The sequence below is a fragment of the Ranitomeya variabilis genome, chromosome 2 (genome assembly GCF_051348905.1).
Source record: "Ranitomeya variabilis isolate aRanVar5 chromosome 2, aRanVar5.hap1, whole genome shotgun sequence".
NCBI classification, from domain to species: domain Eukaryota; kingdom Metazoa; phylum Chordata; class Amphibia; order Anura; family Dendrobatidae; genus Ranitomeya; species Ranitomeya variabilis.
The window spans coordinates 125,699,065-125,708,103 of NC_135233.1; the positions used below are offsets into that span (position 1 = coordinate 125,699,065).

General features: G+C 42.0%; 1 protein-coding gene across 1 annotated transcript in view; it reads right to left on the reverse strand.

The window, feature by feature from the left end:
- Window positions 1–5,781, reverse strand: part of LOC143804645 (uncharacterized) — a 41,247-nt gene extending 35,466 nt beyond the window's left edge. The window contains exon 1 of the mRNA XM_077282926.1: window positions 5,657–5,781. The gene's annotated coding sequence lies outside the window, so the exon portion shown is untranslated. The remainder of the gene's footprint in view (window positions 1–5,656) is intronic.
- Window positions 5,782–9,039: the final 3,258 nt, after the last annotated feature.

Sequence of the window (9,039 nt, forward strand, 5' to 3'; positions counted from 1 at the left end):
ATCTGGAAAGAACTTGATTGTATTTAAGATTTCCATCTAGTAGTCGCTAATCCATAAAATATCTGTCCTAAAATGTTCCCAGAAAGATTCTGTGTTCTTTTCATGGTGTCATTGAACTTGCACCGTTAAGTTTCATTTTTCCATAACAAGAGTCTTACTTTCCTTAATTCTATCCAACAGATACAGAATTGTGCAAAAGTTTTAGGCGGGTGTGGAGAAAATGCTACAAAGTGACGATGCCTTCAAAAAAGTATTGTTAATAGTTTATTTTTATCAACTAACAAAATTCAAAGTGACTGTACAAAAGAGAAATCTAAATGAAAATAATATTTGGTGTGACCGCTCTTTTCCCTCTAACCAGCATCATAGCATCAATTATTTTAGGTATAGATTGTAAACCCATGAGGGCAGGACCCGCTACACTTCTGTACCAGTTTGTTTATATATATATATATATAATATGTACAGTATGTAACACTTTTCACATGTAAATCACCCTGGAACCCCTTTAATGGTGCTTAAAAAATAAATACTACTACTACTAATAATAATAATAGGTACACTTGCACACAGTTTTTAAAAAGCTCGGCAGGGAGATTGTTCTAAACATCTTGGAGAACTAACCACAGATCTTCTGTGGATGAAGGCATGCACAAATCCTTCTGGCTTTTCATATAATCCTAGACAGACTCAATGATGTTGCGATCAGGGCTCTGTGGGAGTCATATCATCACGTCCAGGGCTCTTTGTTCATATCTACACTGAATGAAGTTCTTAATGACACTGGCTACATCTTTGGGGTCATTGTCATGCTGCAGAATACATTTGGAGCCAATTGGATGCCTCCATGATGGTATTTCATGATAGATAAACATCTGCCTGTATTTCTCATCCTTGAGGAAACCAAGAGCTGGGCCAGATTGTGGACCATAGACGCAGTGGTCGGCCAACTTAGTGCAGCAGATGAAAGACACATTATGCTAACTTCACTTTGAAATCGGAAGATGTCCAGCAGTGCCATCAGTTCAGAATTGACAGCAACAATTTTGACCCAGCTACACCAATCTACTGTTTGGAGAATTGTGGCCAGAAATGGTCACCATGAAAGCACTGTGAGCAAAAAGCCATACCTTCAATATGGAAACAAGTGACTCAACTACGCATAAAAATTAGGAATTGGAGTGGATAAATATGGCAGCAGGTGCCCTGAACTGATGAGCCAAAATGTGAAATATTTGGCTTTAAAAGAAGGCAGTTTGTTCACCAATGGGCTGGAGCGCGGTACAACGACTGTCTGCACACAACAATTGGAGTGGAGGCTCCTTGCAAGTTTGGGGCTGCATTTGGAGTTGGGAATGTAGTCAGGATTAATGGTGTCTTTGATATTTATAAACACAGGCAGATGCTTATCCATCATGACATACCATCAGTAAAAAGCCAGATTGACTCCAAATTTATTCTGCAGCAGGAGAACAACGGCAAACATACAATCAATATCGTTAAGAACTAGTTTCAGCATATAGAAGAACAAGGAGTCCTGAAAATGATGATATGGCCACACAGAGACCTGATTTCTGTAAATCATTGAGCTTGTCTGGGATTACATGAAAAGGATTGGCGCAAGGATTATGCATTCATCCACAGACCTCCAAAATGTTTGTAACAACAGCGAGCAATAAATGTACTAAGAAGAATTGATGCACTGATGATGTTTTGAAAGCAAATGCTGTTCACACCAAATATTGATATTTCTCTCTTGTCTTTTCACTTTGCCAGGTGAGAAAAATAGGTATTAGCTCTTGTCCATTTTTTAAAGCATTCTTACTTTGCAGCATTTTTTTCACATTTGCCTACAACTTTTGCTGTACATGTAATTATATCTAACAGTGTCGTCACAGCATGGTGTACTGCAGTTTAAGCCTCTTTCACACTTCCGTCGGTACGGGTCCGTCGCAATGCATCGGGCCGATGTACCGACGCACGTTGTGAATTTACTGCACGACGTGGGCAGCGGATGCAGTTTTTTTACGCATCCGCTGCCCATTCTGCAGTCCGGGGAGGAGGGGGCGGAGTTCCGGCCGCGCATGCGCGGTCGAAAATTGTGGACGCGACGTACAAAAAAATGTTACATTGAACTTTTTTGTGATGACGGTCCGCCAAAACACGACGCATCCGTCGCACAACGGACGCGACATGTGGCAATCCGTCGCAATCCGTCGCTAATACAAGTCTATGGGCAAAAAACGCATCCTGCAAGCACATTTGCAGGATCCATTTTTTGCCCAAAACGACGGATTGCGACAGATGCCAAACGACAGAAGTGTGAAAGAGGCCTTACCGTGTGCATTAGTTGTAGTTCACAGTGCGGTCATTTAACCCTTGTTATGCATAGTCCTTTAGTGTGGATGGATGTTTTGCCATGGACTTACCTGACAACATTCCTGACCTTCATTTCCGTTATCTCAAATCATTAATCAATCCTTGTAATGTTTTTGCAATGACACAAAAGCATTCTCACTTTTCACTCCCCCTTGTCTCTGCATTGATCACATACTTTAGGTCGTACTCATCAGTTTCCAAATTATGACACATATTTTATGTATGGCAGCCTGGACATAGCAGGCATACTTATGCCTGCCACGCCTAGCATGGTATCTGGAAAATGGAACCACAAGGCCTCCATCAGGTAAAAAATGATTGGTACATTTAGAGTCCTGTAGAGGTTACCACAATTTTTTTTCCTTTATGCCTTCATAGGAAATCAGTCAGAAACATATGGAGATATGGTGCCAATATGACCACCTTACTACTATTCTGTACAACCTATGCCTTTATATACAGAGCCTATAAGATCTGCCATCAATAACATTCTTATGACATCTATAATCGAGCTCAAAGAGGTTGTCTCATCATCACATATCTTCAGGAGCGCACCGTTCCCTTTCCTCCCTACATCTCGCATGTCGGGGGGGACAGTGAACTCCTGATTGATTGACAGGTTGGACCAGCAGCATGGATGCTCTCCTGGCCTGAACTGGGCGCAAGATGAGGCAGCTCCGTAGCTGCTTAGGACTACAGTGTCACTATAGTTGGCCGAATCCATTGATTCGACTAGCTTCAGAGCAGCGCTTACAAGCTCTAGAGAAAATATAAAAAATAGAAGCATCCCTTGCGATTTTAACCATTTATGATGTTGAGAAAACCCCTTTAATATAAGTGATAAGACAACCTAGCAAACTACAGTTAGACTAAAGTTTTTTGAAGCTGTCCCAACCCACAGTCCCATAGCATACACCTGCTTTATACTGAAAACCTTGCAATGCTACAAATGGTATCTCCACATAGATATCTTGCTAGATTTGGTTCACTGAAAGTTATTTGCTATGTTGCAATAAATCCTGAGTATTTTTCTCATAAGGCAGCTAAGGCAATGACTACACAATATTGAATGCCAAAACTGGAATACGCACTCAACCAAGTAAGCTGGGCATACATTTTAGATACTGCTTTCTAAAAAAAAAACAACACATCATTCACGGTTGGTCTACGAAGGTTGACGACTTCGGTGACAGTGCCGTAGGATTAAATAAGAATTAGGGAAAATCTATTTCTGTGATGATCTGTGGACTAGCCAGGTCTTCCATTAAAAGGAAGCATATCCTGTATGTCATTCAGCAGAAATAACATTTTAACAAGAACTGTCAATAACGAAAAAATTAATCACGGCAACTGTTGAAAAGAATTATCTGCCATCCCATGTGTTACACCCATTCTTGTCACAAAAAGGCACCCATGATCGGCACATAGTCTAAATTGGCTTTTTCGGCAGTCCGCAATAGGGTGCATGGTCAGAAATGAAGTGTCCATTAGTTACAGTGAATTCTGCGTAGCTGCTTCCTTGCATTTCTCTGCTATGGAAGTAAATCTGTGTCTGAGAGAGCAACATGCTCAATACACTTTCCTGGAGGGTGGGGGAGTTTGTCCTGTATCCAAATCCATTCAATATAGTAGAAAACCGCCTGACCTTGCAGGTTCATTTTTCTGATACAGAGATCCAATTCTCTGAGTGACCATAATGAAATTATAAAATTTGGGATAAATGCTGCCATCACTACTTGAGCTTAGGAGTTTACTTCATATTGATTCAGCATTGAGTTTTCAGTTGAGGGCACGAGCTTAAAGCGCCTCCTACTGTTACTAGTGGGTGTATGCAGGAGCGGACGCAGGCAGAACGGGACCCCTGTGTAAAAACAAGATATGAGCCCTTTGCCGTGTAAACAGCTTAGGTGGAGGTGGGTCCCATTACCTCTTGGGCCCCAAGTTGCATCAATGATAGGTCCACCCCTGGCTATTGGCAGTCAAAATTGTGTACTTATTGTATTTGGAGGCATGTTGAAAAAATATTGAGCTCTTTCTCCTATAAAGATATATTAAATCAGTACATCATTTTGGAACCTCTACTACTGTATGTGTTAGTGAAAGACAGTGCGAATTGACACCGAAAACAAGCAGCCATACTTAGTGTACCACTATCTGGTCACAATAATAATGTGCTGCAGGATGCAGCCACCTGCAGCATATCGGTATTGTGACCAGGTATTGGTAAGAAGAGCTGCTTTCTTACTGTGATGTTTTCTTTGATTTATGTCCTTTTCAGCCTATTTTAATAGTCCCACATTAGTAATGAAGGTTGGGGAGATATAGAGCTATTTAGATTTCTAGACTTCCAAATTATGTTCATACACGTTATCTGGAATGGGGAAGGAGACAGACAGAAGAGGGTTCCTCTCTATGGGTTCCTTGCTCTCCAATATGATACACCCCTTTTTTCTTTATAATTTACTAGTCTCAGTGGGCCATGAAGTTCATTATCTCAGTCTTTTACAAGCACTCATAAACAGTAAGAAGCTAGCTGCTTCTTGGCTGGCAACCGGACACTTTACTTACTGGGCTATACTGTGCTTCTGCCCCTAATCCTAAATCTCCAACAGATCCATGGAGTATTAAACTTTATCACAGAGGAAAAAAAAGTGACATTTCATCTACATTATGCACTGTCCATAGGCTCTGACACCTAGATCATATAAATACAGCAATACACAAATGGAAAACGCCAGCTGACCCTTATCCAAGACATTTGAAATAGATTGTGTTTTATTTTATGAAGCATCTCTAAAAAGCCTTTTAAGAAATATGGCCAGTTAATGGCTATCCTAAATGCTGAAACGTATATTCTAATTTTCTTTATGGCTATATGCACACAGTTTTTCGAAAAGCTTCTGGAACGAAAACTGAGAGGTTACCCTTCAAATCCTCCTCCAAATCTCAAAATCTTGAGTTTCTGATGAGTTTCATCTCTGAAAACTTTGTAAAAAGGCTCTATGTGCACATACCTTATCTCTGAGAATAAAGAGGGGTATCCCCAGGATGCCTGCAGATTTATTATGTGAATTGGAGGTAAGAACTCACAGCGCTTGTGATAACAGAGCACCCAACTCGGTCCAGTGGTTAAAAATATGGTTGTAGAGCGTTCATACATGATATTCAATATGTATTCAAAGCGGTGATTTCCTTTTCCATCTCACAATAATTATTTAAGATTCAATTAATTAAATCAAATACATGAATCTGTGAACATAGGTGTCCGAATATTTACCTTTTCGAGATGCCCACGGTGAAGTCTCTGGAGATCCAGACACCAGGGAAATGAGCTCTTGACACTTGTCACAAATGGTCCTGTAGTTTAAAGAAGCCAAACAAGTATTGCAAGCTGAAGTATGCTGGGCGGATACAACTGTGTGACAGAAAGGGAAGGGCAGAGAAAATATGAAGCAGGTCCCCAGTAAATTACATCAGTAACACATGCAAACGCAGAGTTGTTCACAGCGAAACTAGAAACGTTACTGAGGAGTCACCAATGAGATGCACCTCTCCCTTAATCTGAAAACTGAGTGTACTGGTCAGCCTACAAAATTACCTTCTGAAGGTTTCTTAATATAGGATCTGGGTTTGGCAATAACTAATATGGCTTTCTAGTGCATTAATGTCATGCCTGTAACCAGGGTGTTACATAGAGGAGATCCCAGTCTCCAAAAAAAATAAAATTAGTTCCTTTGTGATGCTGGTTTACACAATTTTATTTCAGATTTTTGAGCAGGGACATCTAACATTTTACAGCAAGTTTAATGTTTCAGAAAATCCCTGTCCTCCAGCTTTGGTAAAAACAATCTAAGCTTTACTCACCCTCCCTGGGTCCAAAACTGAGTTTCTTCTGCTCCAGGTGTCTGTTACTGTCTGCAGGGCTGATGTCACTGAGCTCTTTCTGATTGGACAGCACGAGCCACTCAAGGGCAAGGAGCCTTGTTATTGGCTGTTGGCATGAGATTAGCGCTGCAGGCAAAAACAGACATCCGGAGCAGCAGTGGAGACTCAGCGCTAGACCTAGGGAGGGTGAATAAAGTTCAGTTTGTTTGTTTTTTTAAGAAATTGCAGTCAGGGAACTAACTTAACTATAATGACTGTCTCAACCTACTTGTTGTTTTTCCTCCTGCAACTTTCATGATAGCTAATATATTACTTACAGTAGGAATTAGGGATGAGCGAGCGTACTCGCCACTACTCAATACTCAGTCGAGCATTGGGATGCTCTGGTACACACGCTACTTGATCGCGGGTGCTCGAGTGCCATGCTCGAGTCCCCGCCCTGCATGCTTCACGCCTGTTAGACAGCCAATAAACATGCGGGGATTTCCCACCATAGGCTGTAGTGTCCTATCCATATGACCAAAAATGAGTATGGGTGTCGACAGATGACAATGACAAATTGACTTTCCACTCTTTCCCCCTCCACCGCTTCTCTCACCGATTGCTTCTTGTATTATTATTGTATGTACTGTTTGCTAATAAATTTTGATACTGTTTTTCTCAATCCTAGTTTTTTCTTTTGGGATTCTTATATAGTATAATTCCACAAATGTATACAATTCATACCTAGTCATTTATCAACACCCATGCTCGTTCTTGGTCATATATTCTTTTCCTAGGATTTTCTATAGGTTGGAGTCACATAGCCATGTTGGCTACTTAACAGGTGTTTGTAGTTTTTATTATTATCAATATCAAACAGTGATTGCACAAAAGACACAACAATAATTAAAAACATTTAAAAACACAATGTGAACTGCTCTATAGTCATGCTGTGTGATATAGGCAATGACCAACCACAACAAATTTCTCAGACTAAATGTTATATACACTGGCTAGAGTTACACGTTTAGGCAGGAAATATATATTAATGTATACATATATATATAAACACTGCACATGTGCACATATAAACTAGTCGACTAATTCACAATATTATGTTAGATAGGAGATGAAGTTATCCACTGACAGATGGCATATATAGGATCATAGATCGAGTTTGTTCAGGAGTCCCTACAATTCTAGGACCCTGAAAAAGACATGCAAAAAACATGCAAAGAACAATATGGTCAGAGGTATATAACCATACAAAACCTGTATCCACCAAATGGCAAGGAAAGGAGACCAGAACTCAGACCCAGCAATTAAGGAGAAGATATATCCAATAAAGAGCCATGTGAGCTGAGAAAAACAGGAGTGGGTGAGCACCCCACGCGTATCGCCACAGCGTTGTGGCTTCTTCAGGGGAAGAAAGCGTGCAGTGCCCAGCCGGTGCAAGGTATATATGACATCACTAATTACATAATAAAAGACATCTGGAAGCATACTGACCGATAAAGTTACGGAACGAGCAAGGAAAAGGTGGTCGCGGCCATCTTGTTAGGAGCAGTGTGATGTCATTGTCAATAAAGTTGATCCAAGTCCTAACAGCGCAGGCGTCAGATAAACTGCGCTCAAGCACGCGCACACAAAAAGCAAAAAGAATCCCAAAGTGAAAAGCAACGCGCAGGCGCCATATAGTAATGTGGAATTCATGGTACAAACAAAGAGAACTTAGAACCACTCCCCTGGTCCCCTTACGTGGAGAACTATGGAACGCACGCTCCGTCTGCAACAAACTACCATTTATCCATGACCTCTTCATCACCAACAAACTCTCCTTCCTTGGCATCACTGAAACCTGGCTCACCCCCTCTGACTCAGCCTCTCCAGCTGCGCTTTCCTATGGTGGATTCCACCTCTCTCACACCCCTCGCTCCAGCAACAAACACGGTGGAGGGGTTGGCTTGCTCCTGTCCAACACCTGCTCCTTTACTCCAATCCAGCTACCACCCTCTCCTACCCTTCCTTCGTTTGAGGTGCACTCCGTCCACATCTATTCCCCCTCCAACCTCCAGCTGGCTGTCATCTACAGCCCCCCAGAACCAGCCATCTCCACCTTTCTCGACCACTCCACCACCTGGCTACTACATTTCCTCTCTGCTGACATCCCCACTATCAGCATGGGTGATTTCAATATCCCCATTGACACTTCCAGCTCAGCTGCCTCTAAACTTTTATCACTGACTGCCTCCTTTGGCCTCACTCAATGGTCCTCTGAGGCCACTCACAAAGATGGCCACATGCTGGACCTCATCTTCACCCGCCTCTGCTCCCTTACTAATCTCATTACACACCCATCCCCCTGTCTGACCACAACTTACTGACATTCTCTTCCCTCTCCTCTCCTAGTGTGCAACCCCCACTCCACAAACTCACTCACCCTCGCAGAAATCTCAAACATCTCAACTTACAATCACTCTCTGAGTCCCTTCTCCCTCTTACAGACATAACTTCCTTCCATGACACAGATGCTGCTGCCGCTTTTTATAACACCACAATAACAGCAACACTCGATTCGGCCGCCCCGCTCATGCATAGCAAAACTCGTACGCTCAACAGGCAGCCCTGGCTGACCAGCCTGACGATCCCGCTCTGCCGACCACTTCACTGCATACAAGCAGTCCCTCGCCAGCTTCAAGTCTATGCTCACTGCCGCAAAACAAACTTACTTCTCATCTCTCATATCCTCCCTGTCTCACAACCCTAAACAGCTTTTCAACACTTTCAATTCTC